Raw genomic sequence first — 21,278 nt, forward strand, 5'->3', positions numbered from 1 at the left:
AGAACATCACAGTAATGAAATAAATAAATAATTAAATCCTAAATATATTCATAATCAAGTATAGCTTGTAGGTAGAGCAAATGGAGCACCCGATTCTATTTCCAGCCCTAAATTAGCTAAGCTTCAAGCTACGTCTTGAGCTGTGACTTTCAGTTTTCTAAATCTGTACATGACACAGTTTCATAGTATGAAGTTGATCCTATTAAGGGCTCACGCACACGAGCATATAACACGGCCGAGTGCTATGTGATGTTCTATCGGATAGCACTCAGCCCAGTGTTATACTATGGGGCAGTGCAGATCTCCAATTATTTTCTCATGCCGATTCCGCATGAGAAAACAATCGCAGTATAGTACAAGTGCATCCGATGATCGGATCACGTGCACCCATACAAATCTATGGATTCATGTGAAACATTGGACTGCACTTGGATGTCATCCGAGTGCAGTCTGACATCTGAGGACACAGAGAATGGAGAAGATGGAGAAATTAAGTTCTTTCTTTCATTCGAGAGAATAGGATCACACTCAGATGACACTTGGCTCAAACTCTGAAAAAGTTTGATCCTAGTGACATTAGCATAATTGGTCCGATTCTCTCTCATGCGACAATATATGCTCGTGTGACCCCCGACCTTAATAAGAGTCACATGCAAATTCCACCTGAAGTAAAAAAAAACATATCAAGGTTTTCAGTATTTTTAAGGGTAAGGACATCGTTGAAGGCATGTTGTTATTTTTTTTTTTTTACTTAAATGCATGCATTTTTGACTAAACAGTCTTTTTGCAATAGGTTTGCATTAAAAATATTGTACTGTGTCTCCTACAGCCTTTATTTTTTACAATACATAGTGGAGTGCGGAATAGGGTATAGCGTATAAAAAATTGGTCTCATTCCCCTCCAGGAGAGTGGGATGATTTTCTCTCACTTGTCATCCGAGTACATTTTGTTTTTTTTTAACTCAGCAGCTATTAATCTTTTACAGAACCATTTACAGTTTCCAATGCTACAGAATTGCAATGTATCCATAAAAATTGGATATCATAGTTATTGTCCGTATGGCATGAGATTTTTTTCTCGCACTGTACCTATTTCAGTGTGAAATCGTAACATGCTGCAATTTTTTTTCTCATGCCGAATACAGCTGAGAAAAAAATACATAGATCTGCACTGCCTCACTGAATAACACTGATCCAATTTTTTACCGGATTGCACTCATCCGATTTATACACAAGTGTGTGTGAAACCTAAAAGGGAACCTGTCAAGGATTTTCCCAATGTAATCTACAGCCACAACGTTTAAGGCCTCTTTTAAAGTATTCTAGTAAACAGTATATAAGTCACCAATCCCTTCTGCATAGCACAAAAAACACCTTTTATAATCTCCCGAGATGGCATTGTCCGGTCCAATGGGCACCGCTTGTCTTGCTTTGGCAGTACATCTCTCGTTGCAATCACCGTCCTCCTGCCCTGCTTCATGTGGATGACATGCATGGTCCATTGTTGGTGTCACTACCACTGTATCTATCTGTTATATCAACCAACACATGCCCTGGTATCACTGTGTCTCTACATTAGATATCAGGTCTGTACCCGATGTCATTTTATCAGCTGCTACAATATATGGTGTCTGTCCAACCATATTGCCAAATGTATGCCTTATTTACTCTGCTGTACTATACGATACTGTATAAATTAGCTGATATTTTTAGGGCATATCTAGAATTATATTTTGATGTAGATTATCTCAATATTACCTGTAAATAGCCATCCAGGTATTTGTGATTTGTAAATAAAATTATTTATTGTGACTACTTTTATATCCAGAAGCTGGTGTCTGTGATATTATTTTAATGATGTAAATTTCAGATCTCTATCAGAGTTGTGTTAATGAAGCTGTATGTGTGTATGGTGAATGTAGCAAAGAGACAGCCCACTGTTAGGGTAGGTTCACATGACAGTATAGCAAATTGTTCAGAGTTTCATCCAGAAAAGTGGGATGGTTCTTTCCTCACTTGTCATCCGTACGCAATCTGTTTTTTTTTTCAGCAGCTATTAAACATTTCCAGGACCATTTACAGTTTCCTATGTTACAGGTGTAACGGGTCTGGGAGGCGGAACCTCTGAGCTACTATACAAGGGGGCGGTCCTTGTAAGGGAGCGGGTGGCGACCAGGGAAGGCGGGCAGGCAGTCACAGCAGGTGACCGGGACAGTCTCTGGGTGAATGGACAGGAGGTCACGGCAAGTGACCGGGGCAGTCTCTGGATGAACGGGCAGGAGGTCACGGCAAGTGACCGGGGCAGTCTCTGGATGAACGGGCAGGAGGTCACGGCAAGTGACCGGGGCAGTCTCTGGATGAACGGGCAGGAGGTCACGGCAAGTGACCGGGGCAGTCTCTGGATGAACGGGCAGGAGGTCACGGCAAGTGACCGGGGCAGTCTCTGGGTAAAGGGTAGGTACGACCTGTGATGGCAGAGCCTCCAGGTAGGCTAGCAGGCAGATGGTAGATGTGTGCTCCCAGGTGAGCAAGCGAGAGTCTCTGGAATGGCAGGTGGTCACAGCACGTGACGGCGGAGCCTCCAGGTAGGCAAGCAGGCAGGTACCAGGTGTGCGCTCCCAGGTGAGCAGGCAGGAGTCTCTGGAATGGCAGGTGGTCACAGCACGTGACGGCGGAGCCTCCAGGTAGGCTAGCAGGCAGGTAGCAGGTGTGCGCTCCCAGGTGAGCGGGGAGGAGTGTCTGGAATGGCAGGTGGTCACAGCACGTGACGGCGGAGCCTCCAGGTAGGCTAGCAAGCAGGTAGCAGATGTGCGCTCCCAGGTGAGCGGGCAAGCTGGTCCATAGACAGACTGACAGGAGTCGGTAGGCAGACCGTCGGACCTCAGGCTAGCAGGCAGGTGAGCGGAATATCAGGCAGGAATCAGACAGCAACTGGCAGGAATCTGGCAGATAACTGGCAACGGGACCTGAGGGCTGAAGCAGAGTAGTGAACAGTGCAACAACATTGCTCGGGCACCTCCATTTTGGAGGAGGTGCTTTATATATGGTGAAGTCCTCCGGCCATTGGTCGGGGACTCCTTAGGACGGCGCGCGCGGCCCCTTTAAGAGGGAGGGAGCGCGCGCGCGCCCTAAGCACAGTGGCCGGGAAGGAGCGCGCGCTGCCAGCAGAGCGGGAGGAGGACGCCGGGCTCGGAGCAGAGGGGTGAGGGGAACAGCGTCCCTGCCTAGCAGAGGGCAGGGACGCCGGCGCTACAGTACCCCCCCCTTTAGGCCCCCCTTTTTTAGGCCAGAGAGAAATTTAGCTAGGATGAGAGGGGCATGGATGTTCTCCCGGGGCTCCCACGTTCTCTCCTCAGGACCAAACCCCTTCCAATCTACTAGAAAAAAGGTCTTCCCTCTTACCCTTTTGGTGGCCAGAATGTTCTCTACCTCAAATTCGTTTTCAGCGGAAACCGGAGCAGGAGGCGTACCTGTAGACTTGGAAAAAGAGTTAAGTACCACAGGTTTGAGGAGAGATACATGGAAGGAGTTAGGGATCCGCAAGTTGGCCGGGAGTTTCAATTTATAGGCCACCGGGTTGATCTGACTGATGACCTCCAGAGGACCGATGAACCGAGGCCCTAACTTATAGGAAGGAATCTTGAGCCGGACATACTTGGACGAGAGCCAGACCTTATCCCCTGGACGGAATTGAGGAGGATCCAGACGTTTTTTTGTCAGCATGTCTTTTCATACGCTCGGATGACAGAAGGAGTGCGGATCGGGTACTCTCCCATATGGAGGAAAATTTGTTAACAAGAGATTCCACAGCCGGATTGTCCACTGAGGTGGAGACGGGAAATGGGATCCGAGGATGCTGACCGAAGACTACAAAAAACGGGGATTTGGAGGAAGATTCGCTCTCGTGATTGTTGTAAGAAAATTCGGCCCATGGCAGGAGATCCACCCAGTCTGAATGGTGGGCATTAACGAAGTGCCGGAGGTAACTGGTCAGGTTCTGATTGATCCGCTCCACTTGACCATTAGACTGTGGGTGGTAAGCGGAGGAGAAGTCCAGGGTGACGTCTAGCAGTTTACAAGTGGCTCTCCAGAAGCGTGAGGTGAACTGTACCCCACGATCCGACACGATGTGGAGGGGCAGGCCATGAAGATGGAAGATGTGGCGGATAAAGTCTTTAGCCAGCTCGGGTGCAGACGGGAGGCCTGGCAGGGGAACGAAATGAGCCATCTTGGAAAAGCGGTCAGCGACCACCCAAATGACCGTACAACCGGCAGAGACGGGGAGATCAGTTATAAAGTCCATTGCTATATGCTGCCAGGGGGCAGCAGGTACTGGGAGCGGAAGGAGGCGACCGGCGGGCAGATGTCTCGGAACCTTGTTGCGGGCGCAGGACACACAGGCAGAAACAAAGTCTATTACGTCCTTGTGCAGGGTAGGCCACCAGTAGTGCCGGGTAATAAGCTGGAGGGTCTTTTTCTGACCGGCGTGGCCAGCTAGTTTAGACGAGTGACCCCAGTGTAGGATCTTCTCCCGATCAGGTACTGATACGAACGTCTTACCGGGAGGGAGACGATTTAGACTCACGGGAGCCACCTGCATTACTCTGGCGGGATCGATGATGTGTTTCGGTTCTTCCTCGAGATCAGACACCAGAAAGGATCGGGATAAGGCGTCCGCCTTGATGTTTTTGTCAGCCGGGCGAAAATGAAGAATAAAATCAAAGCGAGCAAAAAACAAGGACCACCGAGCTTGGCACGGGTTAAGTCTCTGGGCATGCTGAAGGTAAGCCAAGTTCTTGTGGTCAGTGTAAATTATTACCAGGTGAAGAGCCCCTTCGAGCAGGTAACGCCACTCCTCCAATGCCAGCTTGATGGCCAAATAACTCTCGATCTCCAATGGAATAGTTGCGCTCAGAAGAGGAGAAGAGTTTGGAGAAGAAGCCACAAGTTACCATTCTCCCGGAAGATGATTTTTGGGTAAGTACCGCTCCGGCTCCAGAGGAGGAGGCGTCAACCTCCAGGAAGAACTGCTTGTTGCCATCTGGGCGATGCAGCACCGGGGCGGAAGAGAAGGCCTGTTTTAAGGAAAGAAAGGCCTCCTCTGCTTCGGGCGGCCACTCTCTGGGATTAGTGCCCTTACGGGTGAGCGCGGAAATTGGGGCAGTCCGGGAAGAGAAGTGTGGTATGAAGAGGCGGTAGTAGTTGGCGAAGCCCAGGAACCGCTGAATGGCCTTCAACCCCTCCGGTCGGGGCCATTTCTCGATGGCAGACAGTTTCTCTGGATCCATTCGTAGGCCGGTCTGAGAAATAATGTAGCCCAAAAACGGAAGCGAGGTCTGCTCAAAGAGGCACTTCTCATATTTAGCGAAGAGGTGATTCTGCCTGAGCCTGAGCAGGACCTGACGAACGTCTCTCCGGTGAGTCTGGAGATCCGGAGAGAAGACCAAGATGTCGTCCAGGTACACCACTACGCAGGAGTAGAGAAGGTCCCGGAAGATGTCATTGACCAACTCTTGAAAGACGACAGGAGCGTTACAGAGACCAAAGGGCATTACCAGATATTCATAGTGGCCGTCCCGGGTGTTGAATGCAGTCTTCCATTCATCCCCTTGACGGATACGGACCAGGTTGTACGCCCCACGGAGGTCCAGTTTGGTGAAGATTCTAGCCCCTCTCAGACGATCAAATAATTCCGGAATGAGCGGAAGGGGGTATTTATTCTTCACCGTGATCTGGTTTAGGCCTCTATAGTCTATACAGGGACGGAGAGAGCCGTCCTTCTTTTTTATGAAAAAGAAGCCTGCTCCCGCCGGGGAGGTAGATTTCCGGATGAATCCCCTGGCCAAATTCTCCTCAATATATTCGGACATCGACCGGGTCTCAGCAGCGGACAATGGGTAAATACGCCCACGGGGAGGCGTAGCACCGGGTAACAGGTCGATAGGACAGTCGTATGGTCTATGAGGGGGTAATGTCTCTGCCTCCTTTTTATTAAAGACATCAGCAAATGACCAATAGGGAATCGGAAATCCAGGTAGATTAGTTGGGGTAGGAGAAGGACGGGCGGGATGAACAGGAACCAAACAAGTCTTATGACAGTCCTGTCCCCAGCGAAGGACTTCTCCGGTCTGCCAGTCAAGCACGGGTGCATGTCTCTGGAGCCAAGGTAGACCTAGTAAGAGGGCGTAAGAGAGTCCAGGCAGAACATGAAAAGAGATGCTCTCAGAATGCAGCATTCCCACCTGCAGAGTTACGGATTCGGTGATGAGTTGGATGGGACGTGGTAAGAGGCCCCATCCACAGCAGCGACAGATAATGGTATAGCCAGAGGTTTGGTGGGAATGCGGTATTTTTCTACCAGGGCCTGTGAAATAAGATTCCCGACCGCTCCAGAGTCAAGTTGGGCTAGTTCGAAAAAACGATTCTCCCCGCAGATAATTGAGACTGACAGCAGCAGAGATGGAGAGGATTTATTCTTGTCTAGGTCGACCTCTCTGAGCGAACCTAGACACAGGCGTTTCCCGACCTCTCCGGGCAGGTACGGATCCGGTGCTCTTTACTGCCACAGTAGAAGCAGCTCCCCTCGGCACGGCGTAAGTCCTGACGGGTTTTGACCATCTTGGTCTGGTCAACCTGCATAGGCTCAGGAGAGTGTACCTGGGGAGAAACGAAGGGAGTGATGGATTTCTGAAAAGTAGGAGCTAGACGTGGAAACCTCCTCTCACGGGTGACTTCTTTGGCACGCTCCTGAAACCGTAGGTCAATCCGGGTGGCAAGAGTTATTAGGTCATCGAGAGTGGTAGGAATGTCTCGACCGGCAAGTTCATCCTTAATACGGCCGGACAGACCCTCCCAGAAGACAGATACCAGAGCGTCGTTATCCCAGGCCAGCTCCGAGGCAAGGGTACGGAACCGTATGGCATATTGGCCCACGGTGAGACTTCCCTGACGGAGGCGTAGCAGAGATGATGCGGATGAGGTCTTCCGTCCAGGTTCGTCGAAGACTTTCCAGAAAGCCGTGAGAAAGGCAGGCAAGTCGGACACCAGGGGGTCTCCTCTCTCCCATAGAGGATTTAGCCAGGCCAGGGCCTCCCTGGTGAGATGGGACATGATGAAGGCAATTTTGGCCCGGTCGGAGTTAAACTGGTGGGACAGGAGTTCAAAGTGCAGGGTGCACTGATTTATAAAGCCCCGAGCCTGAGCGGAGTCGCCTCCGAAGCGAGGAGGTGCAGAAAGCCGGGGTCCGGGGTAGGATACCATAGTATTGGTGGGCAGCGGAGCTGCCGGATTACGAGTCATGGCCCTGGCGGTGGTTGCTGGTGGAGCAGTCAGAGTGTCCAGGTGAGAATTGACATTCCGCAGGTGACCCAGGATGGACTCCTGTTGGGACCGCTGACGGGACAGTTCATGACACAGGTCCGAGAGAGAGGGAGCTTGGGTGCCACCGGGTTCCATGGCCCGAGCAAAACTGTAACGGGTCTGGGAGGCGGAACCTCTGAGCTACTATACAAGGGGGCGGTCCTTGTAAGGGAGCGGGTGGCGACCAGGGAAGGCGGGCAGGCAGTCACAGCAGGTGACCGGGACAGTCTCTGGGTGAACGGACAGGAGGTCACAGCAAGTGACCGGGGCAGTCTCTGGATGAACGGGCAGGAGGTCACGGCAAGTGACTGGGGCAGTCTCTGGATGAACGGGCAGGAGGTCACGGCAAGTGACCGGGGCAGTCTCTGGATGAACGGGCAGGAGGTCACGGCAAGTGACCGGGGCAGTCTCTGGATGAACGGGCAGGAGGTCACGGCAAGTGACCGGGGCAGTCTCTGGGTAAAGGGTAGGTACGACCTGTGATGGCAGAGCCTCCAGGTAGGCTAGCAGGCAGATGGTAGATGTGTGCTCCCAGGTGAGCAAGCGAGAGTCTCTGGAATGGCAGGTGGTCACAGCACGTGACGGCGGAGCCTCCAGGTAGGCAAGCAGGCAGGTACCAGGTGTGCGCTCCCAGGTGAGCGGGCAGGAGTCTCTGGAATGGCAGGTGGTCACAGCACGTGACGGCGGAGCCTCCAGGTAGGCTAGCAGGCAGGTAGCAGGTGTGCGCTCCCAGGTGAGCGGGCAGGAGTCTCTGGAATGGCAGGTGGTCACAGCACGTGACGGCGGAGCCTCCAGGTAGGCTAGCAAGCAGGTAGCAGATGTGCGCTCCCAGGTGAGCGGGCAAGCTGGTCCATAGACAGACTGACAGGAGTCGGTAGGCAGACCGTCGGACCTCAGGCTAGCAGGCAGGTAAGCGGAATATCAGGCAGGAATCAGACAGCAACTGGCAGGAATCTGGCAGGTAACTGGCAACGGGACCTGAGGGCTGAAGCAGAGTAGTGAACAGTGCAACAACATTGCTCGGGCACCTCCATTTTGGAGGAGGTGCCTTATATATGGTGAAGTCCTCCGGCCATTGGCCGGGGACTCCTTAGGACGGCGCGCGCGGCCCCTTTAAGAGGGAGGGAGCGCGCGCGCGCTAAGCACAGTGGCCGGGAAGGAGCGCGCGCTGCCAGCAGAGCGGGAGGAGGACGCCGGGCTCGGAGCAGAGGGGTGAGGGGAACAGCGTCCCTGCCTAGCAGAGGGCAGGGACGCCGGCGCTACAACAGGATTGCAATGTATCTGTAAAAATCGGATGCTATATTGTGGATTTGTAGGGCATCAGATTTTTTTCTCGCAACCATACACACAATGGATCGAGAAGCTGAAGGAACTGTCAAGTTCGGTGGAGGAAGCCTGATGATATGGGGTTGTTTCACAGCCAAAGGCGGTGGATACTTTACTAGGATCAATGGTGATCTCAATGCTGAGCTATATGTGAGTATCCTACAAGACAAGTTACTTCATACACTCGAGTACTATGGGTATGAAAAGAATGATATACTGTTCCAGCAGGACAATGACCCGAAGCATATGTCGAGATTAGCAAAGAAATGGTTCTATGACAATGAAGTAGAAGTGCTGGATTGGCCCCCACTGTCCCCAGACCTCAACCCAATCAAACACTTGTGGGTAGAGCTGAAGAAAAAGCTGTATACATACCCAAGTGAGTCGACCAATATGCGCCAACTTTGGGAATGTGTAGAAGAGACTTGGGATCAGATTTCAGTCGAGACATGTTTGAATCTGATAGAGAGCATGCCCAGAAGGATTCAGGCAGTGTTGAAAGCCAAAGGTGGATAACAAAATACTAACAAAACAATAAAAAATAAAATTTTGATTTTTAGGAGAAAAACAGTAACAATGCAGTGACATGACAACAATCTGCATAACTACTCATATGAAAAATAGTTGCAAGTCAAATTTTGGTATGAGATAGCCAAGATGATAGTCTATAAAATGATGGTAAGTCTCAAGTTCAAAGCAGTAGTGCCTGAAAGTCAAAAGTTCAAAACATTGTTACCCTTTTGTTCATCAGTGTACATAGGGCTCCTGATATCCACAAGTGCACAGGCACCAGAACATTTATGAAAGACTGGGGGCTCTCTAATGCCCCAGTTCTTATGATATTATAGACAAGGGATAACTTATAAACTTAGTACAACCATTTTAAAGGGAATATGTCACCAGCGAGCAGCACTGACCCTGATTCAAGTGATGTGTCACTTACTGAGCTGTCTTGTGCAGTTTTGATTAAACTACCAGTTCTCTGAACGCTGAGCTCTGTATAACCCCACCCACACCACTGATTGGCAACTTGCTGTGTACACTGTGTATAGGCTGAAAGCTGCCAATCAGTGGTGGGGGTGGGGTTATACTGAGCTCAGGAATATGAAGGACTACTGTACATGGCAGCAGGTTTATTAGTCCCTTACTGATAATCTCATGTTGATAAAATAGAAATTTTATCAAAACCCCACAAAGTAGCTCAGTATGTGATACATTGCTGGAATTAGGGTTTTTGCCCTTATTTTATGCTGTGCTTAGATTAGGTGGCAAAACCCTGGTGACAGATTCCCTTTGATATCGGAAAAGCCAGGCCTGGTGAACTAGAGTGTGTAAGGTGTCAATGGGAGCTGTCCATAGTGGTGGTGCTGAAATCAGCCAGAGGACACCAGTGTGTCTCCAGTATTCATCCTCAATGATGTACACTTTACATCTCTATGAGATTGAAGTCGCACAACAAAAAATGGGCTTTAATAAGAAATATATGGAGCAATCTATAAGTGACCAGTCCTTGTCCTGCAAAGTAGTCACATTCCAGCAAGCAGCCTGTGGACCAGAAGCTATAAGAAAGCACAAGAAGCAGCTACAGATTAATGAGGGAGATGTCCCCATCCCAAAATAAAAGCTGAGGATTTCAGCATGTTCTTCACCTGCTTCCAATTAGATCCAGACTGGGCGTAGCTCTCCCCCTTGTACCTAGCCAGTGCTCTCATTGCAGATGGACACACACTGGCATCTGAAGGAAGATGTGGTTTCTGGGAAGAGCCCAATATCCCCACAACACACGCGTCACGCAAGAGGACACACAGGGAAATTGCTCATTTTTTCTCCTGCTCTGCTTTTAATTTACAGAGGTCGGTTATGTGTAAGAGGGGGAGGGCTAATTACCAGCTGTGAGGGCGAGGTCCTCCTGAGCTTTTCTGCCTTGTCCTAGTAACCTCAGGCTGAGGTCAGGACAGACATCTGCAGCCCAGCACTGATCCAGGCTCTGGGAGGTAAAGGGAAGACAGGTGAGGAGCGTATGTCAATCAAATAGTCACGTTGGCGCCATTTATTGCCACTTATTAATAAACTGTTTTTCTACCGCTACATCTTTTTACAGATATGGTTAAGAGATACATTTCTTACATATTGCTGAATTTTTTCTTCTGCATTTTACAGTATTTGTTTTCTAATAGATAAAATCTGTGATGATGGGGTAGGTACAGTTTCAACTATTCAATGAAAGGTGGCAGAAAGATTGGCAACGACATATTCCAAAGATATGGTATGAGCTTTGTAGCAAAAATATAGCAAATTTACATTTATATGGATATGCTATTTTAGCAGACTTGCAGTGCATGACATTACACAAATTTGCACCTGTCCCATTGTACCTCCATCACCTAACCCAATGCAACTACATGTGGATGCAGCCCCCATTTATCGTGACTTAATAGGGTATATTCATACATTAGAAATGTTGCTGACAATTCTGAGACTGAAAATCAAACCATACATTACATATGAGGTTTTTTTAGTGGCAATGGATTTCTGCTAGCAACAAGACAACAATGTTGTCTTCTTACCTGTTGACTTCATTTAAGGTACAGTAATTACTCCTAAATCAATTATTCACGCTTTGGCTAAAATGGACACATTTAGGATCCATGACAGTCGATATATTTAATACTACTAGATCACATATAAACATGGGTATAAATACCCATTAGTATTAGTAGTATTAAATATATCGACTGTCATAGATCCTTAAGGTATCCATTTTAGCCAAAGCGCGAATAATTGATTTAGAATTAATATTTTTCTCCTGAAAAAGTTGTGGTTTTGTCTATTCGCTGCTGGCTTCACTCACACTTATTAGCACCACTCTGTATATACTTTAGATACAGGAGTTACCCCCCCCCCTTTTTGTTTTGGTTTGGTGCTTCTGTTCCTGTTTGAAGCTGTTAGATGTGATGGAGGTCAATTGATCATGAATGATTCATAAGTTATCCATATCTGCGTAAAATCTAACTACTATATTTAGACAGAATTCAAATTATGTTGGGCAGAATTAAAGCTGACCATAGATATGAACAACCACTTTTAGGATGGATTCACATGCAACAGATTTGTTGCAGAAATGTTTCTGAAATCTGATCTATTCATCTGAATGGAGTTTAAAAGGAATCTGTCACCAGGTTTTTGCTGTTTAATATGATGTAGTGGCAGAGACCCTGATTCTAGTGATGTGTCACACCCGTGGGCTGCTTAGTGTTGTTTTTATCAAATCTCTGTTATATTAGCAGGAGATTATCACTAGAGGTGTACTCCAAATAATACCTGACTGACAGAGGTCCAACTGATGTGACCATACCAACTATTGATAATATACTGATGATAATATCCAATAGTGAAATCATGTGAGGGAGATGTACTCTTAAATGTGCATAAAATGCAGCAGAATTGCTGGTGTACATGAGGGCAAACATTGCCGTACCACAGATTTTGCTCCAGAACCCCATAAACTGAAGAGGCACACTTTATCACAGACGTCCCCTCCTTTTTATAATCACATCATGCTCTTCTTCAAAGGAAATGAATATGATGTACAAAGCCTTCCTGCCTTGGAATGGTTTAGTAGAATTAAAAGAACCAACATCATGCGGACTTCACATGAATTTTTGGTAGGGAGTCCACTCTGTTCTATGTACTATATTGAGAGTAAAATTAGTATTAGCTAACTACTACGAGCAATATATTTAAATATTCCTACCCAGTCGCATAGTATGTGGACGCAGGAGCGGACACAGACTGTAGTGGGCCCCTGTGCAAGAATTTTTGGGGCCCCCCCCCCTGCCCTTTATAGGGGGCATGAAGGGGCCCCCCCCCATGCATCTCTCATCCCCCCGTGCATCTCTGATTCCCCCCACTCCTAGTTAATTAATTGTATTTAAAAAAAATACAACTTGTTATACTTACCCCCAGGGCCGGCTCCAGGTTTTTGTGGGCCCTGGGCGACAGAGTTTCAGTGGGCCCCTTTAACACATACCATGATTCATGATGCACAGATACCACAGAGAAAAAAAAATATGTATATATATAGTACAAGGCCAAGGATTTCACTTACTACATGACATGAGTGATATCTATTGTAAATTCTACAATAGCTCAGAAACCGGCGAATCCTCACAGCGCACAGTGCAGACCGGACAATATAGTCTTTCATACAGTATTATGGGCACCATATAATGCTCCATACAGGATACTGACCCCCTTATAATGCTCCATACAGGATACTCGTCCCCATATAATGCTCCATACAGGATACTGGTCCCCATATAACGCTCCATACAGGATACTGGTCCCCATATAACACTGCATACAGAATACTGGCCCCCATATAACGCTCCATACAGAATACTGTCCCCCATATAACGCTCCATACAGAATACTGACCCCCATATAACGCTCCATACAGAATATTGGCTCCCATATAACGCTCCATGCAGGCTGTTCCCCCCTTATAATGCCCCATTACACGAGCGATATCTATTGTAAATTCTACAATAGCTCAGAAACCGGCGAATCCTCACAGCGCACAGTGCAGACCGGACAGTATAGTCCTCTATACAGTATTTTGGGCACCATATAATGCTCCATACAGGATACTGACCCCCTTATAATGCTCCATACAGGATACTGGTCCCCATATAATGCTCCATACAGGATACTGGTCCCCACATAATGCTCCATTCAGGATACTGGTCCCCATATAATGTTTCATTCAGGATACTGGTCCCCATATAATGCTCCATACAGGATACTGGTCCCCATATAACGCTCCATACAGGATACTGTCCCCCATATAACACTCCATACAGAATATTGGCCCCCATGTAACGCTCCATGCAGGCTGTTCCCCCCTTATAATGCCCCATGCAGGATGACACCCACCTTTTAATGCCCTATGCAGGATGTCACCTCTACCCCCCATAAAATGCCCCATGCAGGATGTCACCTCTCCCCCCCCATATAATGCCCCTTGCAGGATGTCAGTTCCCCCCTTTTCAATGCCCCATGCACTATGTCAGACCACCCCCTCCCTTATAATGCCCCATTCAGGAGGTCACCCCCCTCCTTATAATGCCCCATGCAGTATGTCACACACACACCCTCCTTATAATGCCCCATGCAGGATGTCAATTCCCCCCTCCCCCTCTTATAATGCCCCATGCAGGATGTCATTTCCCCCCTTCCCCTCTTATAATGCCCCATGCAGGATGTCACACTCCCCCCCCACCCCCATATAATGCCCCAAGCAGGATGTCAATTCCCCCCTCCCCCTCTTATAATGCCCCATGCAGGATGTCACACTCCCCCCCACCCCCATATAATGCCCCATGCAGGATGTCAATTCCCCCCTCCCCCTCTTATAATGCCCCATGCAGGATGTCACACACCCCCACCCCCAAATAATGCCCCATGCAGGATGTCAATTCCCCCCTCCCCCTCTTATAATGCCCCATGCAGGATGTCACACACCCCTCCACCCCCAAATAATGCCCCATGCAGGATGTCAATTCCCCCCTCCCCCATATAAAGCGCCATGCAGGATGTCAATTCCCCCCTCCCCCTCTTATAATGCCCCATGCAGTATGTCACTTCCCCCCTTCCCCTCTTATAATGCCCCATGCAGTATGTCATCCCCCCATATAATGCCCCATGCAGGATGTCATCCCCCCGTATAATGCCCCATTCAGTATGTCACACACCCCCATATAATGCCCCATGCGGTATGTCACCTCCCCCATATAATGCCCCATGCAGGATGTCACGCCCACTCTCCCCCCACCATATAATGCCCCATGCGGTATGTCACCCCCCCATATAATGCCCCATGCAAGATGTCACACCCACTCTCCCCCCATCATATAATGCCCCATGTGGTATGTCACCCCCCCCATATAATGCCCCATGCAGGATGTCACACCCACTCTCCCCCCACCATATAATGCCCCATGCCCCCATACATAAAAAAAAAAAAATCAAATACTCACCTCACTTCTCACCTGATGCTGATCCGAACTCCAGCATCGCCCGCGTCTTCCCGCTGTGACAGCTCAGGAGAGATCGCGCGCGCTGTAAACATATCACCGCGCCCTCTGACCTGAGACGTCACAGTCAGAGGACACGGAAGACGCTGCGGAGGCACGGGGAGGGCAAGTATTGTGCCGGCGCCGTCACATGACCGGAGATGCCCCTGCGCTCAGCATGGGACCGGGGAACCATGCTGAGCGCAGGGACATCTCCGATCATGTGACGGCGGGGGGTCCTGCGGGGGGGCCCCATGAGGAGACGCACAAGACGGGGGCCCCAACGGGTCTCCGAGGGGGCCCCGACAGGCCGGACCCCATGCTGGAGTCAGGGCAGTTATGCCCTGATGGCGGCCCTGCTGGAGGCTGGAGGGGCCCCCTCTCCCTCGGGGACCCCGTTCAATGAACCGGCTGCACGGATGCAAAATTCCCTCTCCCGTCACCACCTTTAATGTCAAATGATCAGTGCCTGCTAGGTAAGCGCTGCTTCATCAACCGAGATGACTGTGCATGATCAGCGGCTAAAATGACAAAGCTCAGTATGTAGTAGAGGAGAAGGAAGTAGTTTCCCTCTAACACCAAAAATAGATGAAAAGCATGTTTCCAAAAGTTAGATCTCCCTGGGCTGCAGTTTGGTGTCCAGTTAAGGGGTTAGCTGTGACAGCCAGCCCAGTAGAGGGAGGGGGAACCCAGTGTTAATGTTGAGTACAGGAAGTGGATAGTTCAGTAGTTGCAATACTGCAGAAGAGCTGACAGGCTCTATATATTGGCTGCTAGGGTAGAGGTGAGCCTAGTATCCCATACAGTGGATCATCAAACAGGAGAATCCTTCCACAGGAGTCCCCTTAGCCGGCCTGGGAATCTCAAAAGAGTTGTCGGGGACTTAGGGGCGCATTCGGTCTGCAGGCTGCAGAAGAAGTTAGGACTCAAGGCTAGTACATGGAGTGAACTAAGATCTGGATATACTGTCACTGGTGAGGAAGATTCTCTAGGGCTAGAGAACAGAGCAACAGAGATGCTTCACCTAAATTGGGAACCAGGGCTGAAGTTGTATCAAGTACCTGTGGGAAAGATGACAACCCGTTGGGCCTTATCCATTATATCTGCCTGTAAATATTGTAAATACTGCCAGTTATCAAGTAAAGTTCCAGTTATTTTTTATGAACTTTGTGTCCTCTGAATTCATTGATGCCCTGGAGAAATCCCTGGAGACAGAAGAGACCGGCTGGTCAGAAGTAAGTGGAACACACCACATACACCGCAGCACATCAGAGGGAGGACACACTTTGTCTGTAGGTTGCCAGAGCGAGTATGGGCTACAGCTCGCCCACGACTACCTCGCTGCGGCACCTTACAAGTATAACGAACTGAGCTTTTTCATTTCCGTTGTTGCCTATGCAGAATACATCAACATATGACAAACTAATCTTGACTACTACGCTTTGCATAAACGTGACTGGGATGACAGAAGATGAGCAGTTAATGAACGAAAACTACATAAAATCATGTGTGATGCAGAGCACAAAATTCAATACTGTCTTCATTATTGAGACTATTTCTAGTGCTAGGCTTAGGGCTAAGGTTAGACTGAGGGTTATAAATAGGATTATGACTAGCTTTAGGGATAGGGATAGGGTAATAAAATTGTTACTTAAAAAAACAAAAATGTAATAAAAAAAAATATATATAACAATGCATACAGTACCTCTTTATTTTTGAAAATTTATGTCAGATTTCACCAAATGTTAAAAAAGCTGAAGGTCAAAGCTCCAACTATAATTACATTAGTCTATTCCTTAAATTACATGTGCTTGGGAGATAAGATGTTCGACACAGGACTGAAGGTTCAAATGTTAGGAGCAGAAAATACTTGCCTTGCCCCAACGCCAGCAAAAACGCCGGACACGAACATGAAACCAGAGAACATACTAATGAAAGATATGAAGTGCGACAAAGAAGGTCCAAGACAAGATACTTGGAAGGGAGGTAAGAAAATTTCTAATACAATCCACAGGGAGAAGATTGGAACAAAACAAAATCGTGTAAACTGCGTGCTAGCAAATGCCAGGAGCCTGACAAACAAGATGGATGAACTGAAAGCAGAAATATCTATGACATAGTGGGAATAACCGAGACATGGTTAGATGAAAGCTATGACTGGGCAGTTAACTTACAGGGTTACAGTCTGTTTAGAAGGGATCGAAGAAATCGGAAAGGGGGTGGAGTCTGTCTATATGTAAAGACGTGTCTAAAGCCTACAATACGGGAGGATGTATGGGAGGGAAATGAGGAGGTCGAGTCCTTATGGGTGGAGATACATGGGGCAAAAAACAATAATAAAATTATCATAGGAGTCTGTTATAAACCACCAAATATAGCAGAAGCCACGGAAAGTCTATTAATGAGACAAATAGACGAAGTAGCAAAAAATAACGAGGTGATTATTATGGGGGACTTCAACTACCCCGATATAGACTGGGAAACCGAAAGCTGTAGATCTCAGAAAGGAAACAGGTTTCTGTCAATTATCAAAGACAATTATGTGCAGGAACCAACTAGAGGGACGGCCCTTTTAGACTTAATATTAACTAACAGGCCAGACAGAATAACTGGGGTGCAGGTCGGGGGCACCTGGGAAATAGTGGCCACAACATTATACAATTCCACATGTGCTTCAGTAGGTGCCCAGCAAGGGAGTCACAAAAACACTGAACTTCAGGAGGGCAAAGTTTGATCAGCTAAGAGATGCCCTTCACCTTATAGACTGGGATAGTATCTTCAGTAATAGGAGCACGGATAGAAAATGGGAAATTTTCAAAAAAGTCCTACATAGTCACTGTAGAAGGTACATACCTTATGGGAATAAAAGGGCTAGGAATAGGAGGAAGCCAATGTGGCTAAATAAGGAAGTCAAGAGGGCAATGAAAAACAAAAAAAGGGCTTTTGGTAAACTTAAGCAAGAAGGCAGCGAGGAAGCGCTAATATCTTATAGGGAAAAAAACAAAATCTGTAAGAAACAAATAAGAATAGCAAAAGAGGAGACAGAGAGACTAATTGCCAAGGAAAGTTAAACGAATCCCAAACTGTTCTTTAACTATATAAACAGTAAAAGGATTAAAACTGATGGAGTTGGCCCATTGAAAAATAACCTGGGTAAAATCATAGAGGGCGATGAGGGTAAAGCAAACCTACTCAATAGCTTCTTCTCCACTGTTTTCACAAAAGAAAACAATTTATCGGAGGAAATGCAGAGTGATAAAGTAAACCCTCCGCTAAATATCACCCACCTAACCCAGGAGGAAGTTCAGAAACGCCTAAATAATATCAAAATAGACAAGTCACCAGGCCCAGATGACATACACCCCCGGGTACTAAAAGAATTAAGTAATGTGATAGACAGACCGCTGTATCTTATATTCAAGCACTCTTTATGGACAGGGACTGTCCCATTAGACTGGCGCCAAGCAAATGTGGTACCAATATTCAAAAAGGGGTCTAAAAGTGACCCTGGGAACTATAGACCAGTCAGCTTAACGTCTGTTGTGGGTAAATTGTTTGAAGGATTTCTTAGAGATGCTATTGTAGAATATCTTAATGATAATAACTGTCTAACTCCATATCAACATGGATTCATGAGGGATCGCTCCTGCCAAACAAACCTGATCGCCTTCTACGAGGAGGTGAGCTCACAGCTGGACCGGGGAGAGTCAGTGGATGTTGTATACCTTGACTTCTCCAAAGCGTTTGATACCGTGCCACACAAAAGGTTGGTATATAAAATGAGAATGCTTGGTCTGGGGGATAATGTGTGCAAGTGGATAAATAGCTGGCTGAGTGATAGAAAGCAGAGGGTGGTTATCAATGGAGTAAGCTCAGGGTGTGTCAGGGTTACTAGCGGGGTGCCTCAAGGGTCTGTCTTGGGCCCTATATTATTTAATATATTTATTAATGATCTAGTGGAAGGGTTGCATAGTAAAATAGCAATATTTGCAGATGATACTAAACTTTGTAAAGTAGTTAATACAGATGAGGATAGGGCACAGCTACAGGAGGATTTAGATAAATTGGGGAGTTGGGCCAAAAAATAGCAAATGGGGTTCAATGCCGATAAATGTAAGGTCATGTGTGGCACCCCAGGGGTCTGGTTTCCACAGTAATAGCAATATTACGTCTGTGAGCAGGTGGGAGGTCTCCTGGTCAGGAATCCTATGCATGCCACACCTCCTGCCCAGTCCTGGGAGGGGAAGAACTTCCCCTATATAAAACTAGGGCTGAGGCAGGGTTAGTGAGAAAGAAGAGAAAGAGCAGAGAACACAGACAGAGACACAGTCTGGTCTGTAGTGGAGCAGCTTTAGGAACAAGAAAGATCAGGAGCTCTGTGGGAGCTGTGCTAAAAGAGATCAGGGGCTGAAAGCTGTAGAGCTCGCCCTGATTGAAGAGTTCTTACCGGACCCGGAGTCCGAGGCTGTGGGGATTAATCCTTACCCAGCAGCAGAAACCGCCCGGCAGGGGATTTCAGGTCCTCTGGCCAAGAAACCCGAAGGCACGGTCACACGCAAGGGACCAGCACCGCGACGTGGAGCGGAAGCTACCAAAAGGCCCCGAGTCACCGGCCATACGGGTGAGCACCACACGGTACACTCAGGGACGTGGGCTACTTTTACCCGCCTCTAGCAAGGTAGCCAGTAGAGTACAACTAGTTGGGGAGGCCTACAACTCCGCCTGGCCAGGGGAGATCCCATCAGCTCACGGACTGACCAGGCCCCGATCGCTAGCCAGTACTCCGGGAGGGTCTATTTTTGTCACCAGTAAAGACCCTGAACTACACCGCATCGTCTCTGAGTGGTTCCTGCTACCCCCATCATCCACGTCGGCTGCCCTGAGGCCATACCCCTCCCGTTGGGGGTTATACCATCCACGCTGCACAATCCTTCCACCGGCCTCAGCGGTCTGCCCTGCAGCGGCAGCTCCATAGCTGCATTCAACGGGTGGCGTAGTCGTCCAACATCTACTGCTAATACTCAGCCACACAGTTTGACTCCCTGGGCACGGACCGGGTCACCGCCACGAGACTACTACCCCCAACAGGCCCGGCTCCGGGTAGTCCCCGCGTGCGCAACGCTACACCAAGTAGGCCCAGGGGCGCGTCAACTTTTGGCGCAGTCGGCAGGATTCCGTGCCCGCAACCACCGGGTACTGCGTGCCTGAAAAAGAGACTTTTAAACTTACCTGTGGTGAAGATTCCCGCCATCCGGCGCCATCTTCTGCCTTCTTCCCGCCATCCGTGAAGTTTTCCCGCCATCCGGCGCCATCTTCTGCCTTCTTCCCGCCATCCGTGGAGTTTTCCCGCCGTTGGACGCCATCTTGAAGACGCCGCGCGGGAAGAAGAGGGGCGTGGACTCCGAAAAGCCCGCGAGAACTGAAGCCCCGCCTCACGTCCGGACGTTGCGTAAGGTCCTGGAAGGAGCCCAGCAGACGCCGACGTCATAGGAGCGCGACGGAAGGTCCTCGACCCTGACGATCCACTGCGGAGCCGCGGCCTACGGAAGAGGATCATCGCAAGGTAGGCCACGGTCCACTAGGGGGGAGGAGGATGTCGGATACGGAGGAGAGCTTCACTGCCACAGCCACCGCCAGCGCCGCCGCTGCTGCGGTCATGCCTTTCACCATGCCCTATATCCCGGGGGCAGCCTGGCTACCCCAGTACTCAGGGGAGTCACATACCCTGAATGACTTTAGAGAAAAGCTGGATAGCCTCTTCCAGGTGTACCCCCTCACAGAAGAGCAAAAAGTGAGCATCCTGGTGGCCCAACTAACCGGGGCAGCCCAAAGGGAGGTAAAGTCCTGGCCACCTGGGAGGAGGACTGTCGCAGGGATATTAACCCGGCTGAAGGACACCTTTGATACCCGCACCTCAGCCGAGATTAAGCTTAGATTCTACGGGTGCAAACAGCGAGCACATGAGAATATAAGAGACTATGCACTAAACCTACAAGAGGCCCTGAGAGCCATTAAGCAGGCAGACCCTGACAGCGTGGGAAATGAAGATAAGCTGTTGACTGAACAATTTATAGAGGGACTATATTGCAATGCCCACCGAACCCAGTTGCGGGCAATGGCCTTACAGGATCCTCATCTGGACTTTGCACAGTTCAAGGACAGAGCCATCCGGGTGCTCCGAGAACCGGCACCGGGTGGCGTGGTGACCCACAGGCGCCCTACTACCGCTTACCACCAGGAGGCGGCGCCCTTGTCGGCAGGGCCTGTGGGAGCTGACGCGCAGGCTTTGAACAATGACCCGGCTACAGACCTGCACCATCAGGTCCAAGAGCTAACTAAAAGCGTTGCTGCGCTAACCCGAACTGTGCAGTCTTTACAGGTTGCTGCTCCAGGGAAGATCCAGCTGGCATCCGGACCGGAGGACATCCCGTGGCGTCGACCAAGGAGGACCCCACCGGCCAGAGGAAGACCCAGCGACCGATACAACGAGGACGGACAACCCATCTGCCGCCGCTGCAA

Source organism: Phyllobates terribilis, unplaced genomic scaffold (genome assembly GCF_046119375.1).
Source record: "Phyllobates terribilis strain yellow unplaced genomic scaffold, ASM4611937v1 Scaffold_2__4_contigs__length_985480577, whole genome shotgun sequence".
Lineage (NCBI taxonomy): Eukaryota > Metazoa > Chordata > Amphibia > Anura > Dendrobatidae > Phyllobates > Phyllobates terribilis.